We start from the raw sequence: 10,000 nt of genomic DNA, 5'->3' as shown, positions 1-10,000 counted from the left end.
ATGGAAGTACTGTAGTTGTACCACTATTCCTAAACTTGATCCATAAAGCAAGTTTTGATAAGTTCATCTCAACTCAGCTCTGCTTCCACTCAACAAACTAAATATCCGGAGGTTGTAGTGACCTCTGAGCCCTGCAGGAGGCGCTCACTCTGAAATGAAAACCGTTTTCCCTGTAAAGTCTCTTCAGGTGCTGGAGCTCTGACTCCTCGTGTTCTCGATGGCGTTTGGACCAATCAAACCTCCCAGCTCCTCCCACACGGTGACACACTCCAGTGACTGCGAGCAGGAGGCCATTACTCCAATTAAACTGCTGATTAAGCAAATCGGAAGCTGATTAGTTAACGAACGGCGTCTCCAGGAGAGCTGCTAATTAGAGGAGCCATCAGTGTCTGAAGAGCGAATGAGATGCCGGCGCTCATTAAGATCCACTTTGACAGATGATGACGGCACGAGCTGATCACAGCAGAGCCTCAGCTGCACAGACCTGGATACAGGTCTGGAGTCAGTCTGGATACAGGTCTGGAGTCAGTCTGGATACAGACCTGGAGTCAGTGTGGATACAGGCCTGGAGTCAGTCTGGATACAGAACCAGCCTGGCGAGGGTCCTGGAACCTTTCAAACTAAAACAGTGATGTAGCCTCACTCCTTCTCTCCTTCACTTGCCTCTTCTCTCCTTCACTTTCACACTTCTTCATTCACTCCTTCTCTCCTTCACTTACTCACTTCTCTCACTCACTCACTCACTCACTCACTCACTCACTCACTCACTCACACACTCCTTCTCTCCTCCTTTACTCATTACTTCTCCTTCACTCACTCACTCACTCACTCACTCCTTCTCTCCTCCTTTACTCATTACTTCTCCTTCAGTGCCTCTTCACGAATTTTAAAGTGAAACCAGCAAATCACCATCAGATCAGTAAACCAATCAAATGCATCCATCCCTGAAACGTCAGCTGTCTTTTAAAAAACTAACTGGAAACTCACCTGAGAATCTGTGAGTTCAGAGTCAGTGATGAAGATGAAGACTCACCTGCAGCAGGTGGAGGCTCCACTCCAGTTATCAACAGCTGCTGAAGGATCTCCTCCTCCTCTTCCTCCTCTTCCTCCTCTTCTTTCTCTTTCCTCTTGCTCTTCTTCCTCTTCTTCCTCTTCTTCTTCTTCTTCTTCCTGCAGAGTCTCTTGTCCACTTCCTGTTTCTTTGAAGGTTGGAGGTAGAAGTTGACCTGGACTCTGACTGTGAGGAGTGAAACCTGGACTGGAAGTTAAAAACCGACCTGGATTTTTTTCCACTCAAGTTTAATTCATTTTTTATTTTTTTTATTATACTCTTTGTTTCATGAATATATACAAATACATTTAAGACTGTAAATAAAGATGGACGACATATCTCCAGTTCCTCATCTAACCCGAAAAAAGTATTTGAGAAACATTTATTTAACGTCCATGTTCCTTCTGCTAACATGGAGGAGGCCAATTATATATAATATTCTACCAGAGTTTCAGGTTGTTCTAATCACAATGGTGTTTTTTCAAGTGTTCATGTTTCTGATCAGTTTGGTTTTTATATTAATTTGATGATGTAAAAATGGGCTGTGACGTCCTGATTGACAGATGAGTCTGACTCATCATTGGTTGAGTCTGTGTGTGGGCGGGACCTCGATACCGTGGCTTCATTCCTGGAGGAGGTGAAGACGTGTCATCGTCTTTATTTACATTTATATCTGATAAGTTTAAATCTCCTTCACTAACAGCAGCTGTGATGCTTTTGGGAGGAGACCGAATATAGTGGAGTTTATATATTTACCTATTTACAAACACAATCCTCATTTTTATCATTGTTTCTTTTCAAAGACTGAACCGCTGCCAATTAGAGCCTGGTTTAGTTTCGGGGTCATCTCAGTTAATGACGCATGGAGCGCCGCCGCCAGCCTCTCAAGTCCTTCACAGATAAAAGCCGTTTGGCATCTGGGCTCCGCCGGCGTCAGGACGGCTGCTTACAGCGAACGCCACCGCCGCCGCCGCCTCTCTGTGCTGCATGATGCTATGAATATTTAATTAATAATTAGTCATGTAATTCCTCCTCAGGAGTTATTATCCCTCAAACTGGTTTGTGAATTTAATTATTAGCAGCCTTTTTGTTTCCACGTCCCCCTCATTACTGTCAGGATTGATGTAACATAAACTTCATTAAAAATTAAAGTGGGATTCTTTAATTACGAGGCCGCCCTCGCCGAAGCCAGAATTAGCCAACTCAGTGATGTGCAAATGAGAGCATTATTTAAGAAACATGCTGGAAGTAGTTATGCTAATTCGCCGGGGTTCACAGTGGCAGACCTTTCACTCGCGGTTGCATATTCATTAAATGCACTATGCAAATTTAATGTAGCAGCCTTAGTAATGCCTTGTTAATTTATTCAGATTTATTGAGTAAGACTTGTAAAATGTACCAATTTAATTAGCTCATCTCCTCGGATGGCGGCGGTGATGGCTGAGCTTTTTAAAAAGACTCGTCGGGGAAAAAGAAGGAACATCACAGACATCATGTTTTACAATTCACCGGCTTTAAAGGGGACATTTGCTGCACTTATGGAGAAGCTCGGAGAGAAATCACTTAAACTGCTCGCCGTGTTCCCGGGAGGAGGACGGGCGAGGAAATGTGGCCGTCTCCTCCCGGCTGAGTCCACAGCCCTGATGGCTGACACCACACTGGAGAGGACGTCCGCTCGACGCTCAGGTGTTTAGTGTCGGGACGGATCCCAGGACACGACGGCCAAACACCACCAGAGGAGACATCAGCAGGAAAACTCACAACGTTTCTCTATTCCTTCATTTACACAGAGGAGAAGGTCACAAGGTCAAGAAGAGAGAGTTCAGGTAGAATTCAGGAAAGGAAAGATGGACAAAGGAAAGAGGGAAAAGAAAGGAAGGGAAGGAAGGACAAGTGAGTCAGGAGAGGAAATAGGAAAGGAAGGAAAAAGAAGGAAGGAGAGAAGAAGAAGGGGTGTAAAGGAAAAACATAATGTTCAGTAAATTCTTTGAACTGTTTTTCCTTTCAGGATCGTGTTTCTACGTAACGAAGCAGCCTGTGTGTCCCCAGCAGAGGGCGCTGTCCAGAAAGAAAGATGGACGACGCGTCTCCACTTCCTCTTACTGTACAAACATGAAGCTAAAGTATCTCACGCTGCCGTCTTGTGGTGACGTCAGGGTCATTGTTCATTTAACATTATTAAATCCAGTCTACATTTAGTTTGGTCCATATCCCACCTGCTAACGTAGAGGAGGGCAGGGTTTATAAACTGCAGCCAGCCACCAGGGGGCAATCCAGAGGCTTCACTTCTTGAAGCTGTCATGACGTCCATCTTTATTCACAGACTGTGGACTGATGATAACCTTCATCAGTTCACATTTGATTTTGTTCAAACCTCATAATGTTCACGTTAGCTTCAGCTGCAGATTATCAAATGTGAGAACATCCCTGTTCCCGTGTTTCTGTGCTTTTCTTATGATGTGATTGAGTAAAACGTTTCCTCCACAGAAAACTCATCCACCGTCTCTTCTTCTTTTCTCTCTGCAGCTTCTAGACAGAGTGTTGTTTCTTCCTGCAGGGATTCCACCTGTCAGCTGATAGATCTGATGAGTTAATAAGTGACCTGTTGTTGATCCTCGGCTCATCCTTCACTCACCTGATCTCCAGAGTCTTTCAGCTGAAAGACAGAAGCTCAGTCCGATCGTGCATCAACACATCAGAGTCTGTCTGTGTCTGCCGCTCGCTCCTCGGCCTCTGCGGCTTTAGGAGGAAACAGATTGTGAATCGGTGAATTAAACCCACAGATAACCTGCAGGAAATCCCCCCCCCCCCCCCCCACCTGCCGCGCTCACAGGAGCTCCCGAGTCGTCTGGGAGGAAAATGGAATAACTGGTTTCTGTAAGGTCAAGATTTACTGTGCGGGCTCGGCTCAGACATAAATGCTCTGTGAGACGGGGTGGGATGATTGCTCCGCTCTCCAGACGATGTCAATCTTTGTCCCCGAGGCCTCCGGCTCGGTCGGTGTTAAGGCGGCGCTGGTCGAGGGCCCTCGTCGGCGGCGGGGGGGCTCGCTGGCAGACGAGTCGTAAAGCCGTCTCTATTATCAGCCGAGCCCGGAGGAAGGCGGCTGTAATAACACACGACACTCCTAATGTGTCTGATACACAACACTTTCCCTCCACAATCCTCCTGTGATCTCAGCACAACCTTTTTGTTGTTCTGTCTCGTCCCCTCCGCCCCCCCCCCCCCCCCCCCCCCCCCCCCGGTGCGTCGGCTCGGACCCGCCGGGCCGCGCCACATTAATCACAGCGGAGCGCGGTGTCGAGGGAGGGACGGCCGACAAGGAAGTCATTAGAGAGGATGAATCTGTTGTATTTACTCCTCTGTTATGCAATAATAAAGACAGAAGACGGCGCGGGACAAAAGGAAATGATGGTCTTTACACAGCCAAGTCGTTTGTGAGTCACAGCGAGTGTGTCTGCTCCGAGGCCTGAGGACGCTCCGCCGCTAGGATCCGGACGAGGACACGAGGACACGAGGACACGAGGACACGAGGACACGAGGACACGAGGACGCAGCAGAGACCAGATTAACACATCAACCTCAAATGTAAAAGTCTCCTGCAGATTCAAAACGCATCACATCTGTCAGAAGGAATTCTGGGTAAATAAACATGGTGGACGCACCAATCAAAGAGTTTGTTTTAGATTTCTTCACCGAAGCCGAAGCTGAAAACTACACAAACTGCTTTGTGTAGTTTTCACTTTCCTCATTTTAAACAAATCACTTCTTGTCTTCAGCTGCAGAAAAAACACACACATCAACAACCAGATCCAGATGTTTCTTCCCTGTTTGTGTGTCTTGATTTAAATCATCACAAATCTCCACCAGGTTCTCAGTAAACTCAGGTGAAGAGAGAAATTTAAAAAGACGTCCAGACCAAATGTGAACATCCAGTAGTTTTCTAATCACTTTTTTTAAGTCGGTCACTTTTAATCAGAGACGTTTGTCCCCTCTGAGACGCCGTACACACAACCCTCACTCTGTGTTTGAGTGCGAAGGCCAGACTGAAACTTTCTGGTTCCAAGAAGACGAGGTTCGACTTGGGCTCATTAATTTACAGCAGAACAAATAAAAGCTGTCTCATAAATAAGGATTCAATTATCCAAAGATTAGCATGTGCTTTTGTTTTGATATTAACTCTGATTTAAAAGTCTGGTTCCTGTGTGCGTCTGATAATTAAATCAAAATCCTCCTCAAACACAACGTCCCCGAACCTCGGCTCCGATCCACAAGTCGTCCGGTGAGAACTCGGGGACGTTGTGTTTGAAAGTGTTTTTCTAGAGATTAACGTCTCACGCTTTCAATTAATTCAGAGGAAACTTCAATGAAAACAATCACAGCCTCTAATCCGTCCGTCAAACAGGACAAAGACCTGCGTCTCTTCTGCAGCTCGGGGGATTAACAGAGACTGTTTCAACAAGAAGGAAACTTTACTCAACTCCTCCTCAGCTCCGGCTCTTTACTTTCACGTCTGTCCACCTCCGTCCACAACCACCTCCGTCCACATTGAGTCCACCTCCGTCCACACCGAGTCCACCTCCGTCCACACCGAGTCCACCTCCGTCCACAAGCACCTCCGTCCACAACGAGTCCACCTCCGTCCACAACCACCTCCGTCCACATTGAGTCCACCTCCGTCCACACCGAGTCCACCTCCGTCCACACCGAGTCCACCTCCGTCCACAAGCACCTCCGTCCACAACGAGTCCACCTCCGTCCACAACCACCTCCGTCCACACCGAGTCCACCTCCGTCCACATTGAGTCCACCTCCGTCCACATTGAGTCCACCTCCGTCCACACTGAGTCCACTTCCATCCACACCGAGTCCACCTCCGTCCACACCGAGTCCACCTCCGTCTAGACTGAGACATTCTCTGTCCACACAAAGTCCAACCCCTTCCACAACCACCTCCATCCAGACTGAGACCACTTCCGTACACAACCCCCTCCGTCTACTTTGAGACCATCTTCGTCCACACTGAGTCCACCTCCGTCCACACCGAGTCCACCTCCGTCCACACCGAGTCCACCTCCGTCCACCCTGAGTCCACCTCGATCCAGACGAGCAGTTTAAATCTCCATCATCCACACGATCTAAACTTCAGATCTGGTTCCGATAAGAACATTATCTTTCAACACGCTGCGTTAAGCAATCAAATAATCGAGCGTCTAATATGTGTAAGTGGAATTTCCTCTCGTCCAAACAGTTTCAAGACGAACGTCCAGTTAGACTCAAGGATGAACAGATTCGATTTTGGAGGTCAAAGGTCACAGTGACCACGTGAAGATGTGATCTTAAGAACGCACAAGAGAATCCTCACGTGACGTTCAGGTGCAAGAAGAAGACACGTTCGATTCAGACTCGACTGTTTCTGCTCTGATTCTTTTATTTGTTCTGGATGAAACTGTTTGATTAAACTTTATCTCTGCTCTCGTGTGGACAGAGCGTCGCCCCCCCCCCCCCCCCCCCCCCCCCCCGTCAGTCCGTCACAGTTGGATGTTCAAACACCGAGCGGCGTCTTCAGGGACGTTTGCAGAAATAAAGACTCAAAGCGACACTTCTATCATCATTACAGATTTGAAATGTGTGAGTCGATTCTTCCACTTATGAATCCACCGAGTGTTTGATGCGTTCTGCAGCTGAGGAGCAGAAGAAGTGCGAGCGGATGCAGAATCAAGATGAATGCTGAGCGCAGACAGACGGCGGCTGATGAAAGCTCGGTGGGAGGCCACTCCATCTTAACATGGCCGTCCTGTGTCTTATGATATCTTATCATTAGTTTCCCTGACAGTGATGGAGCAGGCGGCGGCGCCCCCCCCTCAGCGGCGCAAGCCGTGTATAAAAGTAACCTTCTTTCCATAATAATGGCCATTCGTCACTTCCTTAACTGTCAGAGGACGAGGGACGCAAACAAAGTGGGATTTAACAAGGTGTGTGTGTGTGTGTGTGTGTGTGTGTGTGTGTGTGTGTGTGTGTGTGTGTGTGTGTGTGTGTGGTGGGGGGTCCTGAACCGTCAGCATTACAGCTCTGATGTGTTCAGGGACCGCGGGACCACAGAGCAGCGATGGAACCAAAATCGAGCTCGTGGTTGTTAAGTACGACCCGGGAGGAAGTTGTCCGTTATCCGACTGTGACGGGTCCCTGAAGACGAGTCAGAGAAGACGGGTCCCTGAAGACGATCAGAGAAGACGGGTCCCTGAAGACGATCAGAGAAGACGGGTCCCTGAAGACGATCAGAGAAGACGGGTCCCTGAAGACGATCAGAGAAGACGGGTCCCTGAAGACGAGTCAGAGAAGACGGGTCCCTGAAGACGAGTCAGAGAAGACGGGTCCCTGAAGACAAGTCAGAGAAGACGGGTCCCTGAAGACGATCAGAGAAGACGGGTCCCTGAAGACAAGTCAGAGAAGACGGGTCCCTGAAGACGATCAGAGAAGACAGGTCCCTGAAGACGAGTCAGAGAAGACGGGTCCCTGAAGACGATCAGTGAGACCACAGCGCTGAGAGTCAGAAACTGCTCCGGTTTAAACAAACATTCATTTATGTGATGTTTATGTTTATAAAACCTGAACTTCACGAAAACTTCTTCTCATTTTGTCCTGTTGGTGCTGGCATCTGGAAACGTGTGTCCACACTGCACCCTCTAATTATTAAACAACATTAAAAAAAATTGATGAAAAATATCCCAGAACAAAACTTGAACTAACAAAATAAAATTTGATTGATAGCCCCCCCCGCTGGTCACTTTTGACTTAAGGAAACTGATAAAACTGCAGATTCATCACACACACACACGCAGCCAGTGTGTGTGTGTGTGTGTGTGTGTGTGTGTTTGTGTGTGTCTGTGTGTGTGTGTTTGTGTGTGTCTGTGTGTGTTCAGACTGATGGCAGGTTAATGAAGGTCTCAGTGTGTCTGACGTTTCGGTCGATACAGTATTGACGTTCCAGTTAAACCGACCAACGAGCAGATTATTGTGTCGCCTCCTGTTAGTGAACACATCGTCTAGTGCAGCGTCCGTCCAGCCATCAGCACACACACACACACACACACACACACACACACACACACACACACACACACACACACACACACACACACACACACACACACACACACACACACACACACACACACACACACCATGTTTATCATGTCAGTTTCGACAGTAATGAGTTTAACTCACTGACCCTGTTTCAGTCTTCCTGTCACATCCTGTCTCAGTGGTCAACTGTGGTACTGCAGCTCATGCTTATTGACCAATGTGCATCACATGATCTTTCATTCCTGACATCACCGTCTCAAACACTTTGGCATCGTTAGAACATTGAGAGCAGGTATCGACCCACCGTGCTGCCACCTGCTGGTTTGTGAGCTGCTGGTTTGAAGCCTCAGTTTGACGTGTGCTCCGGCGCCATCTTGTTTTTTTAAACCAGAGCTCACGCACACCTACCCCTGCACCCATTGCTTCATTTCTGGATTGTGTGAGGAAGAAGAACCACAGTGGACCTGAACTCATCATTTATAAGATCCTCAAACAGCTTTTATTATTTATGAGTGTACATTTCAAATTAATATTTTGTACGTGTGGTACTGAGACCTGATCAGATAAGACCTGGACCTGGAGTCAGGTCTGGTGCGAGTGAGTGGACTGGACGTGAACCAGTGTAATCAGATTACTAAATGAGTGAGCAGTGAGTGGAGATGGGAGCTCAGGCTGCTCCTCCATTAGTCTTGAGGGCCATTTAATTCCAGAGCGCGAGGATCAGCTCAGGCCTCGCCGCCTCGCCGTGATTGATGCGTCTGATTACGTTCATGAAACACTGTGAGAGGAGGTCGGCGGTGTCGCGTGTGAAGGAATGACTTACGACTCCGGTTATCTCAGGCAGGAGTCGACGGAGCAGAGACAGAAGAAGAAGAAAGTTAACGTCTCATTTTCTGAGGTTTGTCACATGACGTCGACGACAGGAAGTCGTTTACAGGTTCAAGACTCACAACAACAGCTGTTTGCAGGAAAACAGATTCAACTTTAAAAACGTCTCCGCTGCTGAACATGAAAACTGTTTTTACACAGAAAGATTTCTCTACTTAGAGAACTCCAAGTGTGTGAGTGTGTGTGTGTGTGCGTGTGTGTGTGTGTGTGCGTGTGTGTGTGTGTGTGTGTGTGTGTGTGCGTCTCTTCCTTCCATCCATCATGTTTTTATGTTTAAACTCTCAAGGTCACTCGGCCACAAATTTAATTATGTCTCAGCTCTTATTAAGTGGCACATTTAAAAAAGCGGAATTACAGTTATTAATTTTTTTCGGACAGTTGTCTTGCAGCCACACACACACACAGACACACAAAAATTCTCACACACACACACACACTGTAAAAACATGTCTAACTTCAGTTTGTTTATTAATTCGACTTTAATTCTTCAGTTTAAATGCTGATAAATACAATAAAATATTGTTGTTAATTTATTTTACTGTTTAAAAATAAAATACATTGTGAACCTTAATAGAACCAAATAATTTCATTAGAAGCTGCAGGTCAAGTGAGTTTCTTTGTTGTGATCGACTCACCTGCAGGATGAAGCTTGAGAAGCTGATTCAAACCAGCTCCACTAATGAGAGCCGCCAAGTTTGTTCTGTGAGAGCACAGCGGCTTCATTAAAGGACTAATCCACCAAAATCACACAGACAACACACAGTGTGTTTGTCTTCATCTGAGGACTCCCACACACACACACACACACACACACACACACACACACACACACACACACACACACACACACACACAAACACACACACACACGGCAATATATCATTGGTGAGCAGGTTTAGTTTCAGTATAACTTATTTCAGTAATAAAAGTGATTTAATATCCTGTAAATATCTCCTCATAACTTCTGCTCTTAAT

This window comes from Pleuronectes platessa, chromosome 1, assembly GCF_947347685.1.
Source record: "Pleuronectes platessa chromosome 1, fPlePla1.1, whole genome shotgun sequence".
NCBI lineage: Eukaryota > Metazoa > Chordata > Actinopteri > Pleuronectiformes > Pleuronectidae > Pleuronectes > Pleuronectes platessa.
This window is presented reverse-complemented; position numbering follows the sequence as displayed.